The sequence below is a fragment of the Heterodontus francisci genome, chromosome 17 (assembly GCF_036365525.1).
Source record: "Heterodontus francisci isolate sHetFra1 chromosome 17, sHetFra1.hap1, whole genome shotgun sequence".
Lineage (NCBI taxonomy): Eukaryota > Metazoa > Chordata > Chondrichthyes > Heterodontiformes > Heterodontidae > Heterodontus > Heterodontus francisci.
This window is the reverse complement of record NC_090387.1, coordinates 94,320,621-94,341,212: the sequence shown is the minus strand read 5'-3', so window position 1 is coordinate 94,341,212 and position 20,592 is coordinate 94,320,621. Positions and strand designations below refer to the sequence as shown.

General features: G+C 55.1%; 1 protein-coding gene across 4 annotated transcripts in view; it reads right to left on the bottom strand.

Annotated features, from left to right (window-relative positions):
- The window catches only part of LOC137379292 (C-C motif chemokine 18-like), a 391,661-nt gene that overhangs the window by 85,446 nt on the left and 285,623 nt on the right, over nt 1–20,592 (bottom strand). The window lies entirely within an intron of this gene.

Genomic DNA, 20,592 nt, shown 5'->3' with positions numbered 1-20,592 from the left:
TTTCCCCACTCTCTCTAACACAGGGTTCACTGGAAAGTCATCAGGATCAGGAAACCTGGCTGTGTTCCCCCTCTCGATAACCCAGGGATCACTGGACAGTGATCAGGAGCAAGAACCCTGACTGATTTCCCCCTCTCTCCAACCCGGGGATCACTGAACAGTGATCAGGAGCAGGAACCCTGGCTGATTTCCCCACTCTCTCTAACCCAGTGGTCAATGGAAAATAATCAGGAGCAGGAACCCTGGCAGATTTCCCCACTCTCTCTAACCCAGGGTTCACTGGCAAGTGATCAGGATCAGGAAACCTGGCTGTGTTCCCCCTCTCGATAACCCAGGGATCACTGGACAGTGATCAGGAGCAGGAACCCTGGCTGATTTCCCCCTCTCTCTAACCCAGGAGTCACTGGACAGTGATCAGGATCAGGAAACCTGGCTGAGTTCCCCCTCTCTATAACACAGGGATCACTGGACAGTGATCAGGAGCAGGAACCCTGGCTGATTCCCCACCCTCTCTCCAACCCAGGAGTCACTGGACAGTGATCAAGAGCAGGAACACTGGCTTATTTCCCCCTCTTTGTAACCCAGGGGTCACTGGACAGTGATCAGGAGCAGGAACCCATGCTGATTTCCCCTCTCTCTCTAACCCAGGAGTCACTGGACATTGATCAGGAGCAGGAACCCTGGCTGATTCCACCTCCTCTCTCTAACCCAGGAGTCACTGGACAGTGATCAAGAGCAGGAACCCTGGCTGATTTCCCCATCTTTTTAACCCAGGGGTCACTGGACAGTGATCAGGAGCAGGAACCCTGGCTGATTTCCCCCTCTTTGTAACCCGGGGATCACTGAACAGTGATCAGGAGCAGGAACACTGGCTGATTTCCCCCTCTCTCTCACCCAGGGGTCACTGGACAGTGATCAGGAGCAGGAACCCTGGCTGATGTCCGCTCCACTCTAACCCAGCGGTCAGTGTACAGTGATCAGGAGCAGGAACCCTGGCTGATTTCCCCTGGGGAAAAGTTTCGGGGGGATATGCGTGGAAAGTTCTTTATGCAGAGGGTGGTGGGTGCCTGGAATGCGTTCCCAGCAGAGGTGGTAGACCCGGGCACGGTAGCGTCTTTTCAGATGTATCTAGACAGATACATGAATGGGCAGGAAGCAAAGAGATACAGTCCCTTAGAAAATAGGCGACATGTTTAGATAGAGGATCTGGATCGGCGCAGGCTTGGAGGGCCGAAGGGCCTGTTACTGTGCTGTAATTTTCTTTGTTCTTTGTTCTTTGCTTTGTTTGTCACTGGACAGTGAACAGGAGCAGGAAGCCTGGCTGATTTCCCCACTCTCTCTAACCCTGAGGTCACTGGACAGTGATCAAGAGCAGGAACCCAGGCTGATTTCCACACACTCTAACCCAGGGGGTCACTGGACATTGATCAGGAGCAGGAACCCAGGCTGATTTCCCCACTCTCTCTAACCCAGGAGTCACTGAACAGTGATCAGGAGCAGGAACCCTGGCTGATTTCCCCCTCTCTCTAACCCAGGGATCACTGAACAGTGATCAGGAGCAGGAACCCTGGCTGATTTCCCCACTCTCTCTAACCCAGGGGGTCACTGGACAGTGATCAGGAGCAGGAACCCTGGCTGATTTCCCCCTCTTTATAACCCGGGGATCACTGAACAGTGATCAGGAGCAGGAACACTGGCTGATTTCCCCCTCTCTCTCACCCAGGGGTCACTGGACAGTGATCAGGAGCCGGAACCCTGGCTAATTTCCCCCTCTCTCTAACACAGGGGTCCCTGGACAGTGATCAGGAGCAGGAACACTGGTTGATTTCCCCCTCTCTCTCACCCAGGGGTCCCTGGACAGTGATCAGGAGCAGGAACCCTGGCTGATTTCCCCCTCTCTCCAACCCGGGGATCACTGAACAGTGATCAGGAGCAGGAACCCTGGCTGATTTCCCCACTCTCTCTAACCCAGTGGTCACTGGAAAATAATCAGGAGCAGGAACACGGGCAGATTTCCCCACTCTCTCTAACCCAGGGTTCACTGAAAAGTCATCAGGATCCGGAAACCTGGCTGAGTTCCTCCTCTCTATAACCCAGGGATCACTGGACAGTGATCAGGAGCAGGAACCCTGGCTGATTTCCCCCTCTCTCTAACCCAGGAGTCACTGGACAGTGATCAGGATCAGGAAACCCGGCTGAGTTCCCCCTCTCTATAACCCAGGGATCACTGGACAGTGATCAGGAGCAGGAACCCTGGCTGATTTCCCCTCTCTCTAAACCAGGGGTCACTGGACAGTGATCAGGAGCAGGAACCCTGGCTGATTTCCCCCTCTCTCTAACCCTGGAGTCACTGGACAGTGATGAGGAGCAGGAACCCTGGCTGATTTCCCCATCTCTCTAACCCAGCGATCACTGGACAGCGATCAGGAGCAGGAAGCATGGCTGATTTCCCCTGTCTCTCTAACAAAGGAGTCACTGGACAGTGATCAGGAGCAGGAACCCTGGCTGATTTCCCCACTCTCTCTAACCCAGGGGTCACTGGACAGTGATCAGGGGCAGGAATCCTGGCTGAATTCCCCTCCCCCTCTCTAACCCAGGGGTCACTGGACAGTGATCAGGAGCAGGAACCCTGGCTGATTTCCCCACTCTCTCTAACCCAGGGGTCACTGGACAGTGATCAGGAGCAGGAACCCTGGCTGATTTCCCCACTCTCTCTAACCCAGGGGTCACTGGACAGTGATCAGGAGCAGGAACCCTGGCTGATTTCCCCTCCCCCTCTCTAACCCAGGCGGAGCAGGACAGTGATCAGGAGCAGGAACACTGGCTGATTTCCCCCTCTCTCTAACCCAGGAGTCACTGGACAGTGATCAGGATCAGGAAACCTGGCTGAGTTCCCCCTCTCTAGAATCTCGGGATTACTGGACAGTGATCAGGAGCAGGAACCCTGGCTGATTTCCCCTGTCTCTAAACCAGGGATCACTGGACAGTGATCAGGAGCAGGAACCCTGGCTGATTTCCCACTCTCTCTAACCCAGGAGTCACTGGACAGTGATCAAGAGCAGGAACCCTGGCTGATTTCCCCATCTCTCTAACCCAGCGATCACTGGACAGCGATCAGGAGCAGGAAGCATGGCTGATTTCCCCTGTCTCTCTAACCCAGGGGTCACTGGACAGTGATCAGGAGCAGGAACCCTGGCTGATTTCCCCACTCTCTCTAACCCAGGGGTCACTGGACAGTGATCAGGAGCAGGAACCCTGGATGATTTCCCCTCCCACTCTCTAACCCAGGGGGAGCTGGACCATGATCAGGAGCAGGAACCCTGGCTGATTTCCCCCTCTTTGTAACCCATGGATCACTGAACAGTGATCAGGAGCAGGAACCCTGGCTGATTTCCCCCTCTTTGTAACCCGGGGATCACTGAACAGTGATCAGGAGCAGGAACACTGGCTGATTTCCCCCTCTCTCTCACCCAGGGGTCACTGGACAGTGATCAGGAGCAGGAACCCTGGCTGATTTCCCCCTCTCTCTAACACAGGGGTCCCTGGACAGTGATCAGGAGCAGGAACACTGGTTGATTTCCCCCTCTCTCTCACCCAGGGGTCACTGGACAGTGATCAGGAGCAGGAAGCCTGGCTGCTTTCCCCTCTCTCTCTAACCCAGGGGTCCCTGGACAGTGATCAGGAGCAAGAACCCTGGCTGATTTCCCCCTCTCTCCAACCCGGGGTTCACTGAACAGTGATCAGGAGCAGGATCCCTGGCTGATTTCCCCACTCTCTCTAACCCAGGGGTCACTGGACAGAGATCAGGAGAAGGAACCCAGGCTGATTTCCCCTCTCTCTCCAACCCAGGGTCACTGGACAGTGATCAGGAGCAGGAACCCTGGCTGATTACCCCACTCTCTCTAACCCAGTGGTCAATGGAAAATAATCAGGAGCAGGAACACGGGCAGATTTCCCCACTCTCTCTAACACAGGGTTCACTGGAAAGTCATCAGGATCAGGAAACCTGGCTGTGTTCCCCCTCTCGATAACCCAGGGATCACTGGACAGTGATCAGGAGCAAGAACCCTGACTGATTTCCCCCTCTCTCCAACCCGGGGATCACTGAACAGTGATCAGGAGCAGGAACCCTGGCTGATTTCCCCACTCTCTCTAACCCAGTGGTCAATGGAAAATAATCAGGAGCAGGAACCCTGGCAGATTTCCCCACTCTCTCTAACCCAGGGTTCACTGGCAAGTGATCAGGATCAGGAAACCTGGCTGTGTTCCCCCTCTCGATAACCCAGGGATCACTGGACAGTGATCAGGAGCAGGAACCCTGGCTGATTTCCCCCTCTCTCTAACCCAGGAGTCACTGGACAGTGATCAGGATCAGGAAACCTGGCTGAGTTCCCCCTCTCTATAACACAGGGATCACTGGACAGTGATCAGGAGCAGGAACCCTGGCTGATTCCCCACCCTCTCTCCAACCCAGGAGTCACTGGACAGTGATCAAGAGCAGGAACACTGGCTTATTTCCCCCTCTTTGTAACCCAGGGGTCACTGGACAGTGATCAGGAGCAGGAACCCATGCTGATTTCCCCTCTCTCTCTAACCCAGGAGTCACTGGACATTGATCAGGAGCAGGAACCCTGGCTGATTCCACCTCCTCTCTCTAACCCAGGAGTCACTGGACAGTGATCAAGAGCAGGAACCCTGGCTGATTTCCCCATCTTTTTAACCCAGGGGTCACTGGACAGTGATCAGGAGCAGGAACCCTGGCTGATTTCCCCCTCTTTGTAACCCGGGGATCACTGAACAGTGATCAGGAGCAGGAACACTGGCTGATTTCCCCCTCTCTCTCACCCAGGGGTCACTGGACAGTGATCAGGAGCAGGAACCCTGGCTGATGTCCGCTCCACTCTAACCCAGCGGTCAGTGTACAGTGATCAGGAGCAGGAACCCTGGCTGATTTCCCCTGGGGAAAAGTTTCGGGGGGATATGCGTGGAAAGTTCTTTATGCAGAGGGTGGTGGGTGCCTGGAATGCGTTCCCAGCAGAGGTGGTAGACCCGGGCACGGTAGCGTCTTTTCAGATGTATCTAGACAGATACATGAATGGGCAGGAAGCAAAGAGATACAGTCCCTTAGAAAATAGGCGACATGTTTAGATAGAGGATCTGGATCGGCGCAGGCTTGGAGGGCCGAAGGGCCTGTTACTGTGCTGTAATTTTCTTTGTTCTTTGTTCTTTGCTTTGTTTGTCACTGGACAGTGAACAGGAGCAGGAAGCCTGGCTGATTTCCCCACTCTCTCTAACCCTGAGGTCACTGGACAGTGATCAAGAGCAGGAACCCAGGCTGATTTCCACACACTCTAACCCAGGGGGTCACTGGACATTGATCAGGAGCAGGAACCCAGGCTGATTTCCCCACTCTCTCTAACCCAGGAGTCACTGAACAGTGATCAGGAGCAGGAACCCTGGCTGATTTCCCCCTCTCTCTAACCCAGGGATCACTGAACAGTGATCAGGAGCAGGAACCCTGGCTGATTTCCCCACTCTCTCTAACCCAGGGGGTCACTGGACAGTGATCAGGAGCAGGAACCCTGGCTGATTTCCCCCTCTTTATAACCCGGGGATCACTGAACAGTGATCAGGAGCAGGAACACTGGCTGATTTCCCCCTCTCTCTCACCCAGGGGTCACTGGACAGTGATCAGGAGCCGGAACCCTGGCTAATTTCCCCCTCTCTCTAACACAGGGGTCCCTGGACAGTGATCAGGAGCAGGAACACTGGTTGATTTCCCCCTCTCTCTCACCCAGGGGTCCCTGGACAGTGATCAGGAGCAGGAACCCTGGCTGATTTCCCCCTCTCTCCAACCCGGGGATCACTGAACAGTGATCAGGAGCAGGAACCCTGGCTGATTTCCCCACTCTCTCTAACCCAGTGGTCACTGGAAAATAATCAGGAGCAGGAACACGGGCAGATTTCCCCACTCTCTCTAACCCAGGGTTCACTGAAAAGTCATCAGGATCCGGAAACCTGGCTGAGTTCCTCCTCTCTATAACCCAGGGATCACTGGACAGTGATCAGGAGCAGGAACCCTGGCTGATTTCCCCCTCTCTCTAACCCAGGAGTCACTGGACAGTGATCAGGATCAGGAAACCCGGCTGAGTTCCCCCTCTCTATAACCCAGGGATCACTGGACAGTGATCAGGAGCAGGAACCCTGGCTGATTTCCCCTCTCTCTAAACCAGGGGTCACTGGACAGTGATCAGGAGCAGGAACCCTGGCTGATTTCCCCCTCTCTCTAACCCTGGAGTCACTGGACAGTGATGAGGAGCAGGAACCCTGGCTGATTTCCCCATCTCTCTAACCCAGCGATCACTGGACAGCGATCAGGAGCAGGAAGCATGGCTGATTTCCCCTGTCTCTCTAACAAAGGAGTCACTGGACAGTGATCAGGAGCAGGAACCCTGGCTGATTTCCCCACTCTCTCTAACCCAGGGGTCACTGGACAGTGATCAGGGGCAGGAATCCTGGCTGAATTCCCCTCCCCCTCTCTAACCCAGGGGTCACTGGACAGTGATCAGGAGCAGGAACCCTGGCTGATTTCCCCACTCTCTCTAACCCAGGGGTCACTGGACAGTGATCAGGAGCAGGAACCCTGGCTGATTTCCCCACTCTCTCTAACCCAGGGGTCACTGGACAGTGATCAGGAGCAGGAACCCTGGCTGATTTCCCCTCCCCCTCTCTAACCCAGGCGGAGCAGGACAGTGATCAGGAGCAGGAACACTGGCTGATTTCCCCCTCTCTCTCATCTAGGTGCCTCTGGACAGTGATCAGGAGCAGGAACCCTGGCTGATTCCACCCCCTCTCTCTAACCCAGGAGTCACTGGACAGTGATCAAGAGCAGGAACCCTGGCTGATTTCCCCCTCTTTGTAACCCAGGGGTCAGTGGACAGTTATCAGGAGCAGGAACCCTGGCTGATTTCCCCTGGGGAAAAGGTTCGGGGGGATATGCGTGGAAAGTTCTTTATGCAGAGGGTGGTGGGTGCCTGGAATGCGTTCCCAGCAGAGGTGGTAGACCCGGGCACGGTAGCGTCTTTTCAGAATTATCTAGACAGATACATGAATGGGCAGGAAGCAAAGAGATACAGTCCATAGAAAATAGGCGACATGTTTAGATAGAGGATCTGGATCGGCGCAGGCTTGGAGGGCCGAAGGGCTTGTTACTGTGCTGTAATTTTCTTTGTTCTTTGTTCTTTGCTTTGTTTGTCACTGGACAGTGAACAGGAGCAGGAAGCCTGGCTGATTTCCCCACTTTCTCTAACCCTGAGGTCACTGGACAGTGATCAAGAGCAGGAACCCAGGCTGATTTCCACACTCACTCTAACCCAGGGGTTCACTGGACATTGATCAGGAGCAGGAACCCTGGCTGATTTCCCCACTCTCTCTAACCCAGGAGTCACTGAACAGTGATCAGGAACAGGAACCCTGGCTGATTTCCCCCTCTCTCTAACCCAGGGATCACTGAACAGTGATCAGGAGCAGGAACCCTGGCTGATTTCCCCACTCTCTCTAACCCAGGGGGTCACTGGACAGTGATCAGGAGCAGGAACCCTGGCTGATTTCCCCCTCTTTGTAACCCGGGGATCACTGAACAGTGATCAGGAGCAGGAACACTGGCTGATTTCCCCCTCTCTCTCACCCAGGGGTCACTGGACAGTGATCAGGAGCAGGAACCCTGGCTGATTTCCCCACTCTCTCTAACACAGGGGTCCCTGGACAGTGATCAGGAGCAGGAACACTGGTTGATTTCCCCCTCTCTCTCACCCAGGGGTCACTGGACAGTGATCAGGAGCAGGATTCCTGGCTGCTTTCCCCTCTCTCTCTAACCCAGGGGTCCCTGGACAGTGATCAGGAGCAGGAACCCTGGCTGATTTCCCCCTCTCTCCAACCCGGGGATCACTGAACAGTGATCAGGAGCAGGAACCCTGGCTGATTTCCCCACTCTCTCTAACCCAGGGGTCACTGGACAGTGATCAGGAGCGGGAACCCTGGCTGATTTCCCCAATCTCTCTAACCCAGGGGTCCTTGGACAGTGATCAGGAGAAGGAACCCAGGCTGATTACCCCTCTCTCTCTAACCCAGGGTCACTGGACAGTGATGTGGAGCAGGAACCCTGGCTGATTTCCCCACTCTCTCTAACCCAGTGGTCACTGGAAAATAATCAGGAGCAGGAAACCTGGCTGAGTTCCCCCTCTCTATAAACCAGGGATCACTGGACAGTGATCAGGAGCAGGAACCCTGGCTGATTTCCCCCTCTCTCTAACCCAGGAGTCACTGGACAGTGATCAGGATCAGGAAACCTGGCTGAGTTCCCCCTCTCTATAACCCAGGGATCACTGGACAGTGATCAGGAGCAGGAACCCTGGCTGATTTCCCCTCTCTCTAAACCAGGGGTCACTGGACAGTGATCAGGAGCAGGAACCCTGGCTGATTTCCCCCACTCTCTAACCCTGGAGTCACTGGACAGTGATCAGGAGCAGGAACACTGGCTGATTTCCCCATCTCTCTAACCCAGCGATAACTGGACAGCGATCAGGAGCAGGAAGCATGGCTGATTTCCCCTGTCTCTCTAACCCAGGGGGTTTTTGGACAGTGATCAGGGGCAGGAATCGTGGCTGATTTCCCCTCCCCCTCTCTAACCCAGGGGTCACTGGACAGTGATCAGGAGCAGGAACCCTGGCTGATTTCCCCACTCTCTCTAACCCAGGGGTCACTGGACAGTGATCAGGGGCAGGAATCCTGGCTGATTTCCCCTCCCCCTCTCTAACCCAGGGGTCACTGGACAGTGATCAGGAGCAGGAACCCTGGCTGATTTCCCCACTCTCTCTAACCCAGGGGTCACTGGACAGTGATCAGGAGCAGGAACCCTGGCTGATTTCCCCACTCTCTCTAACCCAGGGGTCACTGGACAGTGATCAGGTGCAGGAACCCTGGCTGATTTCCCCTCCCCCTCTCTAACCCAGGGGTCACTGGACAGTGATCAGGAGCAGGAACCTTGGCTGATTTCCCCCTCTCTCTCATCCAGGTGCCTCTGGACAGTGATCAGGAGCAGGAACCCTGGCTGATTCCACCCACTCTCTCTAACCCAGGAGTCACTGGACAGTGATCAAGAGCAGGAACCCTGGCTGATTTCCCCCTCTTTGTAACCCAGGGGTCAGTGGACAGTTATCAGGAGCAGGAACCCTGGCTGATTTCCCCTGGGGAAAAGTTTCGGGGGGATATGCGTGGAAAGTTCTTTATGCAGAGGGTGGTGGGTGCCTGGAATGCGTTCCCAGCAGAGGTGGTAGACCCGGGCACGGTAGCGTCTTTTCAGATGTATCTAGACAGATACATGAATGGGCAGGAAGCAAAGAGATACAGTCCCTTAGAAAATAGGCGACATGTTTAGATAGAGGATCTGGATCGGCGCAGGCTTGGAGGGCCGAAGGGCCTGTTACTGTGCTGTAATTTTCTTTGTTCTTTGTTCTTTGCTTTGTTTGTCACTGGACAGTGAACAGGAGCAGGAAGCCTGGCTGATTTCCCCACTCTCTCTAACCCTGAGGTCACTGGACAGTGATCAAGAGCAGGAACCCAGGCTGATTTCCACACTCACTCTAACCCAGGAGTCACTGAACAGTGATCAGGAGCAGGAACCCTGGCTGATTTCCCCACTCTCTCAAACCCAGGAGTCACTGAACAGTGATCAGGAGCAGGAACCCTGGCTGATTTCCCCCTCTCTCTAACCCAGGGATCACTGAACAGTGATCAGGAGCAGGAACCCTGGCTGATTTCCCCACTCTCTCTAACCCAGGGGGTCACTGGACAGTGATCAGGAGCAGGACCCCTGGCTGATTTCCCCCTCTTTATAACCCGGGGATCACTGAACAGTGATCAGGAGCAGGAACACTGGCTGATTTCCCCCTCTCTCTCACCCAGGGGTCACTGGACAGTGATCAGGAGCCGGAACCCTGGCTAATTTCCCCCTCTCTCTAACACAGGGGTCCCTGGACAGTGATCAGGAGCAGGAACACTGGTTGATTTCCCCCTCTCTCTCACCCAGGGGTCACTGGACAGTGATCAGGAGCAGGATGCCTGTCTGCTTTCCCCTCTCTCTCTAACCCAGGGGTCCCTGGACAGTGATCAGGAGCAGGAACCCTGGCTGATTTCCCCCTCTCTCCAACCCGGGGATCACTGAACAGTGATCAGGAGCAGGATGCCTGTCTGCTTTCCCCTCTCTCTCTAACCCAGGGGTCCCTGGACAGTGATCAGGAGCAGGAACCCTGGCTGATTTCCCCCTCTCTCCAACCCGGGGATCACTGAACAGTGATCAGGAGCAGGATGCCTGTCTGCTTTCCCCTCTCTCTCTAACCCAGGGGTCCCTGGACAGTGATCAGGAGCAGGAACCCTGGCTGATTCCACCCCCTCTCTCTAACCCAGGAGTCACTGGACAGTGATCAGGAGCAGCAACCCTGGCTGATTTCCCCCTCTTTATAACCCGGGGATCACTGAACAGTGATCAGGAGCAGGAAACCTGGCTGATTTCCCCCTCTCTCTCACCCAGGGGTCACTGGACAGTGATCAGGAGCCGGAACCCTGGCTGATTTCCCCCTCTCTCTAACACAGGGGTCCCTGGACAGTGATCAGGAGCAGGAACACTGGTTGATTTCCCCCTCTCTCTCACCCAGGGGTCACTGGACAGTGATCATGAGCAGGATGCCTGTCTGCTTTCCCCTCTCTCTCTAACCCAGGGGTCCCTGGACAGTGATCAGGATCAGGAACCCTGGCTGATTTCCCCCTCTCTCCAACCCGGGGATCACTGAACAGTGATCAGGAGCAGGAACCCTGGCTGATTTCCCCACTCTCTCTAACCCAGTGGTCACTGGAAAATAATCAGGAGCAGGAACACGGGCAGATTTCCCCACTCTCTCTAACCCAGGGTTCACTGGAAAGTCATCAGGATCCGGAAACCTGGCTGAGTTCCTCCTCTCTATAACCCAGGGGTCACTGGACAGTGATCAGGAGCAGGAACCCTGGCTGATTTCCCCCTCTCTCTCAACCAGGGGTCACTGGACAGTGATCAGGAGCAGGAACCCTGGCTGATTTCCCCTCCCCCTCTCTAACCCAGGGGGAGCAGGACAGTGATCAGGAGCAGGAACACTGGCTGATTTCCCCCTCTCTCTCATCTAGGTGCCTCTGGACAGTGATCAGGAGCAGGAACCCTGGCTGATTCCACCCCCTCTCTCTAACCCAGGAGTCACTGGACAGTGATCAAGAGCAGGAACCCTGGCTGATTTCCCCCTCTTTGTAACCCAGGGGTCAGTGGACAGTTATCAGGAGCAGGAACCCTGGCTGATTTCCCCTGGGGAAAAGGTTCGGGGGGATATGCGTGGAAAGTTCTTTATGCAGAGGGTGGTGGGTGCCTGGAATGCGTTGCCAGCAGAGGTGGTAGACCCGGGCACGGTAGCGTCTTTTCAGATGTATCTAGACAGATACATGAATGGGCAGGAAGCAAAGAGATACAGTCCATAGAAAATAGGCGACATGTTTAGATAGAGGATCTGGATCGGCGCAGGCTTGGAGGGCCGAAGGGCTTGTTACTGTGCTGTAATTTTCTTTGTTCTTTGTTCTTTGCTTTGTTTGTCACTGGACAGTGAACAGGAGCAGGAAGCCTGGCTGATTTCCCCACTTTCTCTAACCCTGAGGTCACTGGACAGTGATCAAGAGCAGGAACCCAGGCTGATTTCCACACTCACTCTAACCCAGGGGTTCACTGGACATTGATCAGGAGCAGGAACCCTGGCTGATTTCCCCACTCTCTCTAACCCAGGAGTCACTGAACAGTGATCAGGAACAGGAACCCTGGCTGATTTCCCCCTCTCTCTAACCCAGGGATCACTGAACAGTGATCAGGAGCAGGAACCCTGGCTGATTTCCCCACTCTCTCTAACCCAGGGGGTCACTGGACAGTGATCAGGAGCAGGAACCCTGGCTGATTTCCCCCTCTCTCTCACCCAGGGGTCACTGGACAGTGATCAGGAGCAGGAACACTGGCTGATTTCCCCACTCTCTCTAACACAGGGGTCCCTGGACAGTGATCAGGAGCAGGAACACTGGTTGATTTCCCCCTCTCTCTCACCCAGGGGTCACTGGACAGTGATCAGGAGCAGGATGCCTGGCTGCTTTCCCCTCTCTCTCCAACCCAGGGGTCCCTGGACAGTGATCAGGAGCAGGAACCCTGGCTGATTTCCCCCTCTCTCCAACCCGGGGATCACTGAACAGTGATCAGGAGCAGGAACCCTGGCTGATTTCCCCACTCTCTCTAACCCAGGGGTCACTGGACAGTGATCAGGAGCGGGAACCCTGGCTGATTTCCCCAATCTCTCTAACCCAGGGGTCCTTGGACAGTGATCAGGAGCAGGAACCCTGGCTGATTCCACCCCCTCTCTCTAACCCAGGAGTCACTGGACAGTGATCAAGAGCAGGAACCCTGGCTGATTTCCCCCTCTTTGTCACCCAGGGGTCAGTGGACAGTTATCAGGAGCAGGAACCCTGGCTGATTTCCCCTGGGGAAAAGTTTCGGGGGGATATGCGTGGAAAGTTCTTTATGCAGAGGGTTGTGGGTGCCTGGAATGCGTTGCCAGCAGAGGTGGTAGACCCGGGCACGGTAGCGTCTTTTCAGATGTATCTAGACAGAAACATGAATGGGCAGGAAGCAAAGAGATACAGTCCCTTAGAAAATAGGCGACATGTTTAGATAGAGGATCTGGATCGGCGCAGGCTTGGAGGGCCGAAGGGCCTGTTACTGTGCTGTAATTTTCTTTGTTCTTTGTTCTTTGCTTTGTTTGTCACTGGACAGTGAACAGGAGCAGGAAGCCTGGCTGATTTCCCCACTCTCTCTAACCCTGAGGTCACTGGACAGTGATCAAGAGCAGGAACCCAGGCTGATTTCCACACTCACTCTAACCCAGGGGGTCACTGGACATTGATCAGGAGCAGCAACCCTGGCTGATTTCCCCACTCTCTCTAACCCAGGAGTCACTGAACAGTGATCAGGAGCAGGAACCCTGGCTGATTTCCCCCTCTCTCTAACCCAGGGATCACTGAACAGTGATCAGGAGCAGGAACCCTGGCTGATTTCCCCACTCTCTCTAACCCAGGGGGTCACTGGACAGTGATCAGGAGCAGGAACCCTGGCTGATTTCCCCCTCTTTATAACCCGGGGATCACTGAACAGTGATCAGGAGCAGGAAACCTGGCTGATTTCCCCCTCTCTCTCACCCAGGGGTCACTGGACAGTGATCAGGAGCCGGAACCCTGGCTGATTTCCCCCTCTCTCCAACCCGGGGATCACTGAACAGTGATCAGGAGCAGGAACCCTGGCTGATTTCCCCACTCTCTCTAACCCAGTGGTCACTGGAAAATAATCAGGAGCAGGAACACGGGCAGATTTCCCCACTCTCTCTAACCCAGGGTTCACTGGAAAGTCATCAGGATCCGGAAACCTGGCTGAGTTCCTCCTCTCTACAACCCAGGGATCACTGGACAGTGATCAGGAGCAGGAACCCTGGCTGATTTCCCCCTCTCCCTAACCCAGGAGTCACTGGACAGTGATCAGGATCCGGAAACCTGGCTGAGTTCCCCCTCTCTATAACCCAGGGGTCACTGGACAGTGATCAGGAGCAGGAGGCCAGGCTGATTTCCCCCTCTCTCTCAACCAGGGGTCACTGAACAGTGATCAGGAGCAGGAACCCTGGCTGATTTCCCCTCCCCCTCTCTAACCCAGGGGGAGCAGGACAGTGATCAGGAGCAGGAACACTGGCTGATTTCCCCCTCTCTCTCATCTAGGTGCCTCTGGACAGTGATCAGGAGCAGGAACCCTGGCTGATTCCACCCCCTCTCTCTAACCCAGGAGTCACTGGAGAGTGATCAGGAGCAGGAACCCTGGCTGATTTCCCTTCTCTCTAAACCAGGGGTCACTGGACAGTGATCAGGAGCAGGAACCCTGGCTGATTTCCGCCTCTCTCAAACCCTGGAGTCACTGGACAGTGATCAGGAGCAGGAACCCTGGCTGATTTCCCCATCTCTCTAACCCAGCGATCACTGGACAGCGATCAGGAGCAGGAAGCATGGCTGATTTCCCCTGTCTCTCTAACCCAGGAGTCACTGGACAGTGATCAAGAGCAGGAACTCTGGCTGATTTCCCCCTCTTTGTAACCCAGGGGTCACTGGACAGTGATCAGGAGCAGGAACCCTGGCTGATTTCCGCTCCACTCTAACCCAGGGGTCACTGGACAGTGATCAGGAGCAGGAACCCTGGCTGATTTCCCCTCCCCCTCTCTAACCCAGGGGGAGCAGGACAGTGATCAGGAGCAGGAACCCTGGCTGATTTCCCCCTCTCTCTCATCCAGGTGCCTCTGGACAGTGATCAGGAGCAGGAACCCAGGCTGATTTCCACACTCACTCGAACCCAGGCGGTCACTGGAAATTGATCAGGAGCAGGAACCCTCGCTGATTTCCCCACTCTCTCTAACCCAGGAGTCACTGAACAGTGATCAGGAGCAGGAACCCTGGATGATTTCCCCCTCTCTCTAACCCAGGGATCACTGAACAGTGATCAGGAGCAGGAACCCTGGCTGATTTCCCCACTCTCTCTAACCGAGTGGTCACTGGACAGTGATCAGGAGCAGGAACCCTGGCTGATTTCCCTTCTCTCTAACCCGGGGATCACTGAACAGTGATCAGGAGCAGGAACCCTGGCTGATATCCGCACTCTCTCTAACCCAGGGGTCACTGGACAGTGATCAGGAGCATGAAACCTGGCTGATGACCCCACTTTCTCTAACCCAGGGTTCACTGGACAGTCATCAGGAGCAGGAACCTTGGCTGATTTCCCCTTCTCTGTAACTCAGGGATCACTGGACAGTGATCAGGAGCACGAACGCTGATTGATTCGCCCCTCTCTCTTACCCGGGGATCACTGAACAGTGATCAGGAGCAGGAACCTGGCTGATTTCTTCATTCTCTCTAACCCAGGGGTCACTGGACAGTGATCAGGAGCAGGAAACCTGGCTGATGACCCCACTTTCTCTAACCCAGGGGTCACTGGACAGTCATCAGGAGCAGGAACCCTGGCTGATTTCCCCTTCTCTCTAAACCAGTAGTCACTGGACAGTGATCAGGAGCTGGAACCCTAGCTGATTTCCCCCTCTCTCTCTAACCCAGGGGTCACTGGACAGTGATCAGGAGAAGGGAACCTGGCTGATTTCCCCCTCTCTCTAATCCAGGAGTCATTGGAACGTGATCAGGAACAGGAACCCTGGCTGATTTCCCCCCCACTCTCTAACCCAGGAGTCACTGGACAGTGATCAGGAGCAGGAACCCTGGCTGATTTCTCCCACTTTGTAACCCGGGGATCACTGAACAGTGATCAGGTGCAGGAACCCTGGCTGATCTCCCCCTCTCTCTCACCCAGGGGTCCCTGGACAGTGATCAGGAGCAAGAACACTGGCTGATTTCCCCCTCTCTCTCACCCAGGGGTCCCTGGACAGTGATCAGGAGCAGGAACACTGGCTGATTTCCCCCTCTCTCTCACCCAGGGGTCACTGGACAGTGATCAGGAGCAGGAAGCCTTACTGCTTTCCCCTCTCTCTCTAACCCAGGGGTCCCTGGACAGTGATCAGGAGCAGGAACCCTGGCTGATTTCCCCCTCTCTCCAACCCGGGGATCACTGAACAGTGATCAGGAGCAGGAACCCTGGCTGATTTCCCCACTCTCTCTAACCCAGGGGTCACTGGACAGTGATCAGGAGCGGGAACCCTGGCTGATTTCCCCACTCTCTCTAACCCAGGGGTCACTGGACAGTGATCAGGAGAAGGAACCCAGGCTGATTTCCCCTCTCTCTCTATCCCAGGGGTCACTGGACAGTGATCAGGAGCAGGAACCCAGGCTGATTTCCCCCTCTCTCTAAACCAGGAGTCACTGGACAGTGATCAGGAGCAGGAGGCCAGGCTGATTTCCCGTCAACTCTAACCCAGCGATCAATGGACAGTGATCAGGAGCAGGAACCCTGGCAGATTTCCCCACTCTCTCTAACCCAGGGGTTACTGGAAAGTGATCAGGATCAGGAAACCTGGCTGAGTTCCCCCTCTCTATGACCCTGGGATCACTGGACAGTGATCAAGAGCAGGAACCCTGGCTGATTTCCCCCTCTCTCTAACCCAGGAGACACTGGACAGTGATCAGGATCAGGAAACCTGGCTGATTTGCCGCTATCTATAACCCAGGGATCACTGGACAGTGATCAGGAGCAGGAACCCTGGCTGATTTCCCCCTCTCTCTAACCCAGGAGTCACTGGACAGTGATCAAGAGCAGGAACCCTGGCTGATTTCCCCATCTCTCTAACCCAGCGATCACTGGACAGCGATCAGGAGCAGGAAGCATGGCTGATTTCCCCACTCTCTCTAACCCAGGGGTCACTGGGCAGTTATCAGGAGCAGGAACCCTGGCTGATTTCCCCACTCTCTCTAACCGAGTGGTCACTGGACAGTGATCAGGAGCAGGAACCCTGGCTGATTTCCCTTCTCTCTAACCCGGGGATCACTGAACAGTGATCAGGAGCAGGAACCCTGGCTGATATCCGCACTCTCTCTAACCCAGGGGTCACTGGACAGTGATCAGGAGCATGAAACCTGGCTGATGACCCCACTTTCTCTAACCCAGGGTTCACTGGACAGTCATCAGGAGCAGGAACCTTGGCTGATTTCCCCTTCTCTGTAACTCAGGGATCACTGGACAGTGATCAGGAGCACGAACGCTGATTGATTCGCCACTCTCTCTTACCCGGGGATCACTGAACAGTGATCAGGAGCAGGAACCTGGCTGATTTCTTCATTCTCTCTAACCCAGGGGTCACTGGACAGTGATCAGGAGCAGGAAACCTGGCTGATGACCCCACTTTCTCTAACCCAGGGGTCACTGGACAGTCATCAGGAGCAGGAACCCTGGCTGATTTCCCCTTCTCTCTAAACCAGTAGTCACTGGACAGTGATCAGGAGCTGGAACCCTAGCTGATTTCCCCCTCTCTCTCTAACCCAGGGGTCACTGGACAGTGATCAGGAGAAGGGAACCTGGCTGATTTCCCCCTCTCTCTAATCCAGGAGTCATTGGAACGTGATCAGGAACAGGAACCCTGGCTGATTTCCCCCCCACTCTCTAACCCAGGAGTCACTGGACAGTGATCAGGAGCAGGAACCCTGGCTGATTTCTCCCACTTTGTAACCCGGGGATCACTGAACAGTGATCAGGTGCAGGAACCCTGGCTGATTTCCCCCTCTCTCTCACCCAGGGGTCCCTGGACAGTGATCAGGAGCAAGAACACTGGCTGATTTCCCCCTCTCTCTCACCCAGGGGTCCCTGGACAGTGATCAGGAGCAGGAACACTGGTTGATTACCCCCTCTCTCTCACGCAGGGATCACTGGACAGTGATCAGGAGCAGGAAGCCTTACTGCTTTCCCCTCTCTCTCTAACCCAGGGGTCCCTGGACAGTGATCAGGAGCAGGAACCCTGGCTGATTTCCCCCTCTCTCCAACCCGGGGATCACTGAACAGTGATCAGGAGCAGGAACCCTGGCTGATTTCCCCACTCTCTCTAACCCAGGGGTCACTGGACAGTGATCAGGAGCGGGAACCCTTTCTGATTTCCCCACTCTCTCTAACCCAGGGGTCACTGGACAGTGATCAGGAGAAGGAACCCAGGCTGATTTCCCCTCTCTCTCTATCCCAGGGGTCACTGGACAGTGATCAGGAGCAGGAACCCAGGCTGATTTCCCCCTCTCTCTAAACCAGGAGTCACTGGACAGTGATCAGGAGCAGGAGGCCAGGCTGATTTCCCGTCAACTCTAACCCAGCGATCAATGGACAGTGATCAGGAGCAGGAACCCTGGCAGATTTCCCCACTCTCTCTAACCCAGGGGTTACTGGAAAGTGATCAGGATCAGGAAACCTGGCTGAGTTCCCCCTCTCTATGACCCTGGGATCACTGGACAGTGATCAAGAGCAGGAACCCTGGCTGATTTCCCCCTCTCTCTAACCCAGGAGACACTGGACAGTGATCAGGATCAGGAAACCTGGCTGATTTGCCGCTATCTATAACCCAGGGATCACTGGACAGTGATCAGGAGCAGGAACCCTGGCTGATTTCCCCCTCTCTCTAACCCAGGAGTCACTGGACAGTGATCAAGAGCAGGAACCCTGGCTGATTTCCCCATCTCTCTAACACAGCGATCACTGGACAGCGATCAGGAGCAGGAAGCATGGCTGATTTCCCCACTCTCTCTAACCCAGGGGTCACTGGGCAGTTATCAGGAGCAGGAACCCTGGCTGATTTCCCCTCCCACTCTCTAACCCAGGGGGAGCTGGACAGTGATCAGGAGCAGGAACCCTGGCTGATTCCCCCCCCTATCTCTAACCCAGCAGTCACTGGACAGTGATCAGGAGCAGGAACCCTGGCTGATTCCACCCCCTATCTCTAACCCAGGAGTCACTGGAAAGTGACCAGGAGCAGGAAACCTGGCTGATGACCCCACTTTCTCTAACCCAGGGGTCACTGGACAGTCATCAGGAGAAGGAAACCTGGCTGATTTATTCACTCTCTCTAACCCAGGGGTCACTGTACAGTGACCAGGAGCAGGAAACCTGGCTGATGACCCCACTTTCTCTAACCCAGGGGTCACTGGACAGTCATCAGGAGCAGGAACCCCGACTGATTTCCCCTTTTCTCTCACCCAGTGGTCACTGGACAGTGATCAGAAGCTGGAACCCTGGCTGATTTCCCCCCTTTCTCTCTAACCCAGGGGTAACTGGACAGTGATCAGGAGAAGGAAACCTGGCTGATTTCCCCCTCTCTCTAATCCAGGGGTCACTGGACAGTGATCAGGAGCCGGAACCCAGTCTGATTTCCCCTCTCTCTCTAACCCAGGAGTCACTGGACAGTGATCAGGAGCAGGAACCCAGGCTGATTTCCCCTCTCTCTCTAACCCAGAGGTCACTGGACAGTGATCAGGAGAAGGAACCCAGGCTGATTTCCGCACTCTCTCTAACCCAGGAGTCACTGGACAGTGATCAGGATCAGGAACCCTGGCTGATTTCCCCCTCTTTGTAACCCGGGGATCACTGAACAGTGATCAGGTGCAGGAACCCTGGCTGATTTCCCCCTCTCTCTCACCCAGGGGTCCCTGGACAGTGATCAGGAGCAGGAACACTGGCTGATTTCCCCCTCTCCCTCACCCAGGGGTCACTGGACAGTGATCAGGAGCAGGAACCCTGGCTGATTTCCCCCTCTCTCTAACACAGGGGTCCCTGGACAGTGATCAGGAGCAGGAACACTGGTTGATTTCCCCCTCTCTCTCACCCAGGGGTCACTGGACAGTGATCAGGAGCAGGAAGCCTGGCTGCTTTCCCCTCTCTCTCTAACCCAGCGGTCCCTGGACAGTGATCAGGAGCAGTAACCCTGGCTGATTTCCCCCTCTCTCCAACCCGGGGATCACTGAACAGTGATCAGGAGCAGGAACCCTGGCTGATTTCCCCTCTCTCTCTAACCCAGGGGTCACTGGACAGTGATCAGGAGCAGGAGCCCTGGCTGATTTCCCCACTCTCTCTCACCCAGTGGTCACTGGAAAATAATCAGGAGCAGGAACACGGGCAGATTTCCCCACTCTCTCCAACCCAGGGTTCACTGGAAAGTGATCAGGATCAGGAAACCTGGCTGAGTTCCCCCTCTCTATAACCCAGGGATCACTGGACAGTGATCAGGAGCAGGAACCCTGGCTGATTTCCCCCTCTCTCTAACCCAGGAGTCACTGGACAGTGATCAGGATCAGGAAACCTGGCTGAGTTCCCCCTCTCTAGAACCCCGGGATTACTGGACAGTGATCAGGAGCAGGAACCCTGGCTGATTTCCCCTGTCTCTAAACCAGGGATCACTGGACAGTGATCAGGAGCAGGAACCCTGGCTGATTTCCCCCTCTCTCTAACCCAGGAGTCACTGGACAGTGATCAAGAGCAGGAACCCTGGCTGATTTCCCCATCTCTCTAACCCAGCGATCACTGGACTGCGATCAGGAGCAGGAAGCATGGCTGATTTCCCCTGTCTCTCTAACCCAGGGGTCACTGGACAGTGATCAGGAGCAGGAACCCTGGCTGATTTCCCCACTCTCTCTAACCCAGGGGTCACTGGACAGTGATCAGGAGCAGGAACCCTGGATGATTTCCCCTCCCACTCTCTAACACAGGGGGAGCTGGACCATGATCAGGAGCAGGAACCCAGGCTGATTTCCCCTCCTCTGCAACTCAGGGATCACGGGACAGTGATCAGGAGCCGGAACCCAGTCTGATTTCCCCTTCTCTCTCTCTCTCTAACCCAGGGGTCAACGGACAGTGATCAGGAGCAGGAACCCTGGCTGATTTCCCCCTCTCTCTAACCCAGGAGTCACTGGACAGTGATCAGGAGCAGGAAACCTGGCTGATGACCCCACTTTCTCTAACCCAGGGGTCACTGGACAGTCATC